The sequence below is a fragment of the Solanum pennellii genome, chromosome 12 (genome assembly GCF_001406875.1).
Source record: "Solanum pennellii chromosome 12, SPENNV200".
Lineage (NCBI taxonomy): Eukaryota > Viridiplantae > Streptophyta > Magnoliopsida > Solanales > Solanaceae > Solanum > Solanum pennellii.
The window spans coordinates 33,791,895-33,801,331 of NC_028648.1; the positions used below are offsets into that span (position 1 = coordinate 33,791,895).

The 9,437-nt window shown below is 36.6% G+C and overlaps 1 pseudogene; it reads right to left on the reverse strand.

The window, feature by feature from the left end:
• Positions 1–291, reverse strand: part of LOC107006191 — a 6,675-nt pseudogene extending 6,384 nt beyond the window's left edge.
• Between the last annotated feature and the right edge of the window lie 9,146 nt (positions 292–9,437).

A 9,437-nucleotide genomic window follows, 5' to 3' on the forward strand; every position in this document is an offset into this window, starting at 1 on the left:
CCCACTACATCCCTAATCACAAGTTCTAAGAATAGCAAAAAAAATGCTTTAATTGTCGTAAAAAAGCACACCTTAAATCCCAAATTGAAAAAAAAACCCTCAAATGATAGGGAAAAACATATACCTACATCCCAACTTCTAAAAACAACAACAACAAAAAAAAATCCCCCAAAAGTAAAAAATATCAGACATACAATTCAATAAAATTCAAGAACAAAAGTTCATAAAACAGGTAAGAAAATGATATCCTGGGCTAGCCTCATCGCGAAAATCATTCCTTCTTGAACCCATGACAAATCAGTGAGAATTAGGGTTAGCAATATGAGTATCCCGAAGCACAAACTAGAGAGCAAAAGAACCCCACCTTTTCCAATGCTTTATATAGATACAAAAACAGAGTATTGATACTCTACTCTTTATTTTTTTTGTTAAGTTTTGAATCAGCTATTTAATATGTACATGGGCTTTGCTTCTCAACTTATATTTGGTCTATCACAATAATAATTGGTCCAATTTTGTGTTCATCTTTCAAAAAGATATAATGTGTATATATAGAGTCTAGTATATAATTGATGTACCTTGTATATTGGTTTAATTTTTTATTTACGAAATAATAGTTATTTTTAGAGATATTTATAACTTGTTTGATAAATTATTTTAGAAATTTGGTCGATTACAGAGCTAGTATACTAGGATATTTTGCAATTAAGTAGTTTATCGACTAGTTGCAGGATACTTTGTAATTAAGTTGTTTGTAAAGCTACGGTAAAATAAGCTGTTCATAAACATACTTGCACGATACTCTGTAATTAATCTACTTTAGAAAGTGGATTACAATGTCAATAAGTAGTTTGCATGTTACTTTTTCATAAAATTGATTTAGAAAGTTTCTTATAATGTTAATTGCAAGCTACTCTGTAATTAAGTTGCTTATAATGTCAATTGTAGGTTACTCTATAATTAAGATAATTTAGGAATCTACTTGTAGGCTACTCTAATTGAATTGCATTAGAAAGATGCGGATAATGCTAATGGCAGGTTACTCTGTAATTAATCTACTTACAGGCTAATTTATAATATAAGATGCTTAGAAAGTTGCTTATAATGCCAAGTGCAGGTTACTCTGTAATTAAAGTAATTTGAGAAACTACTTGTGGGTCTCTTTAAAAAGTCACTTCTAATTCTAATTGTAGGTTACTCTACAATTAAACTACTTTAGGAGGTTACTCTGTAATTAAGTTACTTTAGTAAGTTTCCCATAAAGTTACTCGCAGATTACTCTTGAATTAAGCTACTTCAGAAAGATAGTTGTTGGCTACTCTGCAATTAAGTTGTTTCAAGAATCTACTAGCAAACTACTCTGCGGTTAAGCTTCTTTATTAAGTTGCTTATGATGATCATGGAAGGACTATGTAATTAATCTACTTTAGAAAGATAATTGCAGGTTACTGTGTAATTAAAATGCGTTAAGAAGCTACTCACAGACTACTATATGATTAAGCTGATTTAGAAAGTTGCTTATAATGTTCTTCGTAGGTTACTCTGTAATTAAGCTACTATAGGAAACTATTTGCAGGCAACTCTATAATTATGATGCTTTATAAAGCTACTCACAAACTACTCAATGATTTAGCTGCTTAAGAAAGTTGCTTATAATGCTCATCGTATGTTTATCTATAATTAAGCTAATTTTGGAAGCTACTCGTAGACTACTATATAATTAAGTTGCTTTAGAAAGTTTTCTGTAATGCTCATCGTAGGTTACTCCGTGATTAATTTATTTTAGGAAGATACTTACAGACTACTCTATAATTAATTTGCTTATAATGGTAATCCTATGTTACTTTATAATTAATTTATTTTGTGAAGCTCTACAGACTACTATGTCATTAAGTTGTTTTAGTAAGTTGCTTATAATGCCAATTATAGGTTATTCTGCAATCAAGCTACTTTTGTAAGCTACTTGCAGGGTTCTCTGTAATTAAGTTACCTATAAAGTTATTATAGGTTACTTTTGTAAGCTACTTTAGGAAGTTACTAGTAATCTACTAATAATATTTTTAGGAAGATAGTTGTAGAGCTACTTGTAAAATTCTTCAAAAAGATTGTGTGATAATTTGGTCCCTTGTTTTTTGGATGAGGAGTTCCATATTTTGTTGAGAAGCTATTTGTAACACCCTAGATTTGAAAAAAAGGGTAATAACGCATATTTTAGGAAATTGCAGGGGCCATCAAAGAGGCCAACCATGCCCGTGGTTGGGGCTACAAACCATAGGGTGGTCCATGGATTGGTCACCCTCAAACTTCTTCATAGACTTACACTATGGACTTGACCAACGGACCACTTGCTAGACCATGGTTTGTGGTTGGGGGGCCTTGGTATAATAGCCCAAAAATAGGGTTCTGACCACAAATGACGCTCATGTAGGAAGACCCATCGTTGGACCATAGCTTCTTGTCGTGGACGTGAATATAATGCGTCGATAGCTAGGATCAAGATCAAGTCTCAATTCCTTTATCGAAGATTAGAAATTGGCTTCAATGTATTATAATTTTCATCCATGGATTCCTCATATTCATCGAGTTCCTAAATTCCTCCATTTCCTAAGATAAAATTCCCCAATCGAGTTAGGTTTTTCTTCAATTGTTATAGGTTCTCTTGATTATTAATTTAAATGATTCTATTATGATCTCTAATTGTCACGCCCCAAGCTACCTCCGAGACACGGACCTGGGACCTAGGACCACAAGTTATCCCAAGCTAACCCTGATGGTATGATCATGAAATACTAAAGATAATAAACTGATGCGGAAGCTAAACCATAATTAAAATGAAAAGATGGGAAATACCTATATACTATAACTGAGATATTTGAAAACTGATGAGTTTAATACAAAGAAGTTATTAACTCAATACTAAGATGAAACTATGTTTGAAAAAAACCTCTAAATGACTAGAAATGCTGGGATAATCCCCTACTAAATCTAGCAAATACTGAAACTAAATGACTAAAAATGTTGAAAATAGACTCATGACTACTATCCTCGGTGAATGAGAACTCATCGCTGATTCTATTGAACTGGAGATCGAGAATCGATCTAAGCGTGATACGGATGCTGAGAACTTGAACCTACATCACGAGAATGTGTAGCACACATATGCATCAGTACTTGAAAGTTACTGAGCATGTAGGATAGTGTAAAGCTGAAATAAAACATAACTGAACAAGCACAAAAGCAAGTATAATATTCTAAACATGATATACTGAATTCAGAGCTAACTGGATGCAATGACAAAATTTATAACATTTTGAGACTGAATACTGACTGAACTATAAATATGGTCAATGCAATAGAGTCTCGGTAATCTTTGGCAGCTACTAATAATCGATAATAAAACTACATGAGCTAAATGTGGAGTTCAATGTATACGCCCCATCGAGAGGACCCAATATACCCTGCCAGAGGTATAAAGGCATGCTGTCGTGATCACTAAATTGATCCCCACAAAGGGGACTTACAAATTATTGGCTAGTCGTTCTGGGACTATTTGGGTACGCGGAACCCTAGTCGAACTCGGTATTATGCTACTTCCAATTAATTAATTGATTACAATATTATGATTGAATTTCTGTAAATACTGGATAGCTCAAAACTAAACATGCAAACTAAGAATGCAATAATTAATATGATAATGATGCATTACTAATTGAGACATGAATATCTAACTAGCATGTGTAATTTAAGAACTAAAGAAATACATAGCCACGATTCTGAAATTCATGTAATAATCTGAGTAATAACATGGTAATCTGATTTGACCATATGACTAACAAATTCATCATAATCTACTAAAGTTCTAGAAACCCTAGGTCTAATCATGATAAGGAAATCAAGAACCTGATTGATATTTAGGGACCTAATGGGTGAAAGGAACCCACTAGTGAAATCCCACATACCTGGTGATGAATTCCCCAGAGAAATCTTTAGATTTTGGGCCTAAAACTGATGGAACCTTGTTGCGTTCTTGAACTAGGGTTCTTGACCCCTTTCTCCTCTTTTGCTTCAAATTTTCTAAGTTTGATTAATTATTTTTACTTAGGTAAGTTTTAGTTATGTTTCTAGGCTTAATCTGACTAAAAACTCATGATTTAAGGTCTAAATGATGTATCTTAGGGGCCAAACGAACAAGGAAAAAACCAAAAGAGCCACATACTTAAAAGCTGTCAGAGTCTGTGATGGACCGTAAGTCGACTGAGGTCCGTGCTGGTCCATCGTCGTTCGCGATTGAGAATTGGAAGTAAGTTGATCAATCAACGAAGTTGACTAATGGAACGTAATTCGATTGAAAATTCGCATTGGTCGATTATCGTTTGTGAGTTAGAACTCAAATTCAGCTGGCCCATTGACGGAGTTGACTGACGGTCCATTGTTGGCTCTGTTGCTGGCACCTGCAACTTCTGAAAATCTACCTATTTTTGGTCTGTTTTGGATAAGCGGTGTTACATTATCACCCCCTTGAAACCATTTGTCTAGAATGATGACTAAACTAGCTAAAATTGAGGAAGAGAGTTGCAATCCTTACCACTAAACACTTAGAACTGAGTTTCTGACTGAATTGAGTTTCAAGAACATGCAACTACACTATAAATGCAAGTACAAACTGAGGGAACATGATTCTAAGACTGAACTCACGCATGAATGACTGAAAAACTGAAGAGGAACTATTAGCTCAAGATGGAGTGGAATCGGAAGGAAAGAGGTCAGGATACTTGGCTTTCATGGCTGTTTTTGCTTCCCAAGTAGCTCCCTATACGAATTGAATCCTCCACAAAACCTTGACTGAAGCGACTTCTTTGTTTCTCAACCTTCTAACCTGACGGTCAAGAATCTGAACTAGTACATCCTCATAAGAAAGACTATCTTTCACAACCACACTCTCTAATGGAACTACAGAGGCTTGATGACCCACACACTTCTTGAAGAGCAAGATGTGGCAGACTAGATGCACTGCTGCTAGTTCTGCTGGCAAATCTAACTCATATGCCACCTTGCCAACCCTTTTTAAGATCTTGTAAGAGCCTACATATCTAGGGGTGAGCTTCCATTTCTTGCTAAATCTCATCACCCCCTTCATAGGTAACACTAAGAAAACCCAATCATTAACTTGGAATTCTAGTTCCCTTCTCCTTACATCTACATAAGATTTTTGACATCTTTGAGTTGTGGTAAGTCTATATATAATGAGTTGCACTTTATCCACTGCATAAAGGACTTAATCTGGTGCTATCAAAGCTGCTTCAACTTCTTCAAACTAACCAGTAGGAGATCTACATCTATGCCCATACAGTATCTCATAAGGTGTCATTTGAATGCTGGAATAGTAGCTATTGTTGTAGGTGAATTCAATAAGATAAAGGTGATCATCCCAACTACCCTTGAAATCTATCACACAAGCTCTCAACATATCCTCTAGGATCTGAATGGTACCCTCTTCCTGTCTATTTGTTTACGGATGAAATGTTGTGCTAAGGTTAACTTGAGTACTAAGACCCTTCTGAAATGACTTCTAGAGATGAGAAAAACTGAGTACCTCTATCAGAGATGTTAGATAAAGGGACCCAATGAAACCTAACAATTTCATTAATGTAAATCTTGACATAGTCCTCCGCCGTATTTGTAGTCTTGATCGCCAAAAAGCTAGAAGACTTAGTCATCCTATCAACTATAACCAAAATGGAGTCATGTTGCTTGCAAGTTTGAGGTAACCCTGTGATGAAATCCATATTGATAACTTCCCACTTCCAAGTAGGAATGTCAATCACTTGAGTCATACCCCTTGGTTTATGATATTATACCTTGACTTGCTGGCAATTAAGGCACTTACTCACATAATCTTCTATATCCCTCTTCATGCCATTCCACGAGTAGATTTTCCACAGATTGCAGTACATCTTAGTTGCACCTAGATGAATATAATATCTGGAGTTATGGGTTTCTGCAAGAATATGCTGTCTCAACTCACCCGCATCAGTAACACACAATCTACTCTTGTAGCGAAGTAGTCCATCTTCCCCTTGGGAGAAAACGTCCACTCTACGATTGTGGAATGCACCCTTAAGTTCAATAAAGATTGGATCATTGTATTTCTTTTCCTTATGCTCCATTACCAAAGCAAATTCTGCCCCATTCCGAACAGTTACACCACTGTCTGATATGTTCATAAGGTAAACTCCTAATCGAGCAATCCTGTGAACATCCTTCACTAGTTTCTTCCTTTCTTCCTCAACATGGGCTACACTACCCATAGATAATATGCTAAGAGCATCTGCTACTTTATTCGCCTTACCAGGATGGTAATGCATACTAATATCATAATCCTTAAGGAACTCAAGCCATCTCCTCTGGTGAAGATTCAACTATTTCTGGATGAACACATATTGAAGGCTCTTATGGTATGTGAACACATTTACATGAACATCGTATAAGTAGTGTCTCCAAATCTTGAGTGCAAAAACCACTATTGCAAGCTCGAGGTCATGATTTGGATAGTTCTTCTCATGTACCATAGGTTGTCTAGAAGCATAAGCTATAACCTTATCTCAGTGCATCAACACACAACCTAGGCCAACTCTTGATGCGTCGCAATAGATCACATAACCATCTGAACCCTCTGGTAGAGTCAATACAGGAGCTATAGTCAATCTAGTTTTCAATTCTGCAAAGCTTTTAACACAATCATCTGACCATTGAAACTTAACCATCTTATGAGTCAACCTAGTCAATGGTGAGGCTATGGATGAATTCCTTCCACGAACCTTCTATAATAACTCTCTAGGCCTAAGAAACTTCTGATATATGTAGTAGAGGTAGGTCTGAGCCATTGTTTAACTACTTTTATCATTCTGGCAATCCACTTGGATCCCCTTGCTAGATACAATGTGACGAAGGAAAGAACTGGATTGCAATTAGAACTCATATTTGCTAAACTTAGTGAATAACTGACGATATTTGAGGGTCTGCAAAACAACTCTCAAATGACACGCATGTTCTTCCTCATTGGTAAAGTAAATGAGAATATCATTAATAAAGACGATTACGAACAAGTTCAAGTACTATTTGAACACTCGATTCATCAAATCCATGAAATTTGGATGAGCATTAGTTATTCCAAACGACATAACTACAAATTCATAATGACCATACTGAGTCCTGAAGATTGTCGTCGAAATGTCACTATCTCTGACTCTAAGCTGATCATAACCCACTACTAAAAAAACTTGATGTAGCGACAGAAATTTTTTTTAGCTAAATAACAAATTTAATTGCTAAACCGACTTAGCAAGAATCAGCGATTGATTTTTGTTAGCAACGAGAAAAATAGCAACAGACTAGTGACACTGTTTATCGCTAAACACTGTTTTTTACTAGTGACCCGATCTGTGGTCTATCTTTGAGAATGGCTAGAACCCTGATGTTGGTCAAACAAGTCATCAATCCTGGGTATGGGATACTTAATCTTAATTATGACCTTGTTCAACTGTCTATAGTCAATGCATATTCTGAGAGAACCATCTTTCTTCTTTACGAACAACACTGGTTTACCTAATGGCAAATTACTAGGTTTGATGAAGCCCTTATCTAGAAGGTCTTTCAACTGATCTTTCAATTCCTTAAGCTCATATGGAGCCATTATGTAAGAAGGAATAGAAATAGGTTGGGCATTTGTAAAGAGATTAATTCCATTATCGATTTCCCCTTCGGGAGGTACTTCAAAAACATATTTTGAAAACGCTTCTGGAAACTCACTAACTACTGGAACTGACTTAAGCGTAGGGGTTTCAGATCTAGAATCCTTAACCGAACTAGATGATAGAGATAACCCTTCAAGATCATCTTTCTAGCCTTAAGTTAAGAAAAAAATCATCCCATAGGCGCCAAGATACTACCCTTCAATTCTAAAATTGGTTTGTTTGGAAACTGAAAAATGAACAATACCAGTTTTATAATCGACTGAGGCATAACATAAATGTGACGAAACCATGCCTAGAATGACATCGAAGTCTACCATTTCTAACTCTACATGATCTGTTGAGGTGACTTTTTGAGATACTGTGATAGGGCAATTTCTGTATACCCGTCTAGCTATAATTGGATCACCAACTGGAGTAGAGACTGAGAAAGGCTCTGAGAGTGTTTCCGGACTAACACTGGATTAGACTGCTATGTAAGGAGTTACAAAGAAAAAAGTAGTCCCTGTATCTAACAATGCATAAACATAAAAGTCAAAGACTCGTAACGTACAAGTGACTACATCAGGAGAACCTTTCTGATCCTGGCGAGCCTGAGGAGCATACAACCTATTCTGGCACTGATTGCCACCTGTACCACATGAGTTACCCTGTTGAGTCGGGCGAATTGCTAGTGCTGTTGAAGTTGTAGACTGAGCTCTACCATTACCACCTCCTTTACCCTGTTTAGAAGAACAATCCCTCAACCCGTGACCACACTAACCGCACCCAAAACATACTTCTTTCCTGCGAGACACTCTCCTGGATGGTTCTTACTACACTTAGGGCAAGTGGGGTAAGTCTTGGTTCCTGAAACACTTCCTTAAGACTTAGAGCCTGGTTCCCTAACCTTTTGATCATACCTGTTCTTGGAGGATGGAACAATAGCTCATGAAGGGGCTGGAGTTGAAAATTTTTGGTGACTCTGCGAGCCATTTCCACCACCTAATTTCTACTGAGAATAGTCATAGTTCTCAGTCCTAGCCTTCTTATTCTCCTTGGATTTTTTCCTAAGATTATCACCCTCAACTTACTGAGCATGAGTCATAAGCCTAGAGATGTTTATATCTCCAAGTAACATAGCATTTCTACACTCCTTTTCACAAAATCTGACACTCCATACGAGAACTTATTCATCTGAGTTCAAGATTCAGCAACCATGTGAGGAGCATACCTATAGAGTTGGTTAAACTTGAGCCCATACTCTTGAACCATCATGTTTCCCTGCCTTAAATTCATGAATTCGTGAGACTTTGCTTCTCTCAACTTTATTGGGAAAAACATGTCCAAAAAGGTCTCACTAAAGCGATCCTAAGTAATAGGAGCTGCATCTGCATCCCTATTTTTATCAACTGAGTGTACCAGATTTGAGCAACATATTTTAGTTGGTATGATTCCAATCAACCCGATCATTTCCAATGACATGGATCACCTCGAAGATTTTCTTGATCTCATCCAAGAAATCTGAGGATCTTCACCAGTTTGCGATCCTAAGAACTCAGGAGGATCCATCCTAACAAAGTCACGGACCCTTGGTGCTGTTGATCCACTGTCATGACTGGGGAGAACCTCCTAGAAGTAATATGGCGTACTTGACCTCTTGGAGTTCTTATACAAACCCTTAGATATCATTCATCATATTCTCAT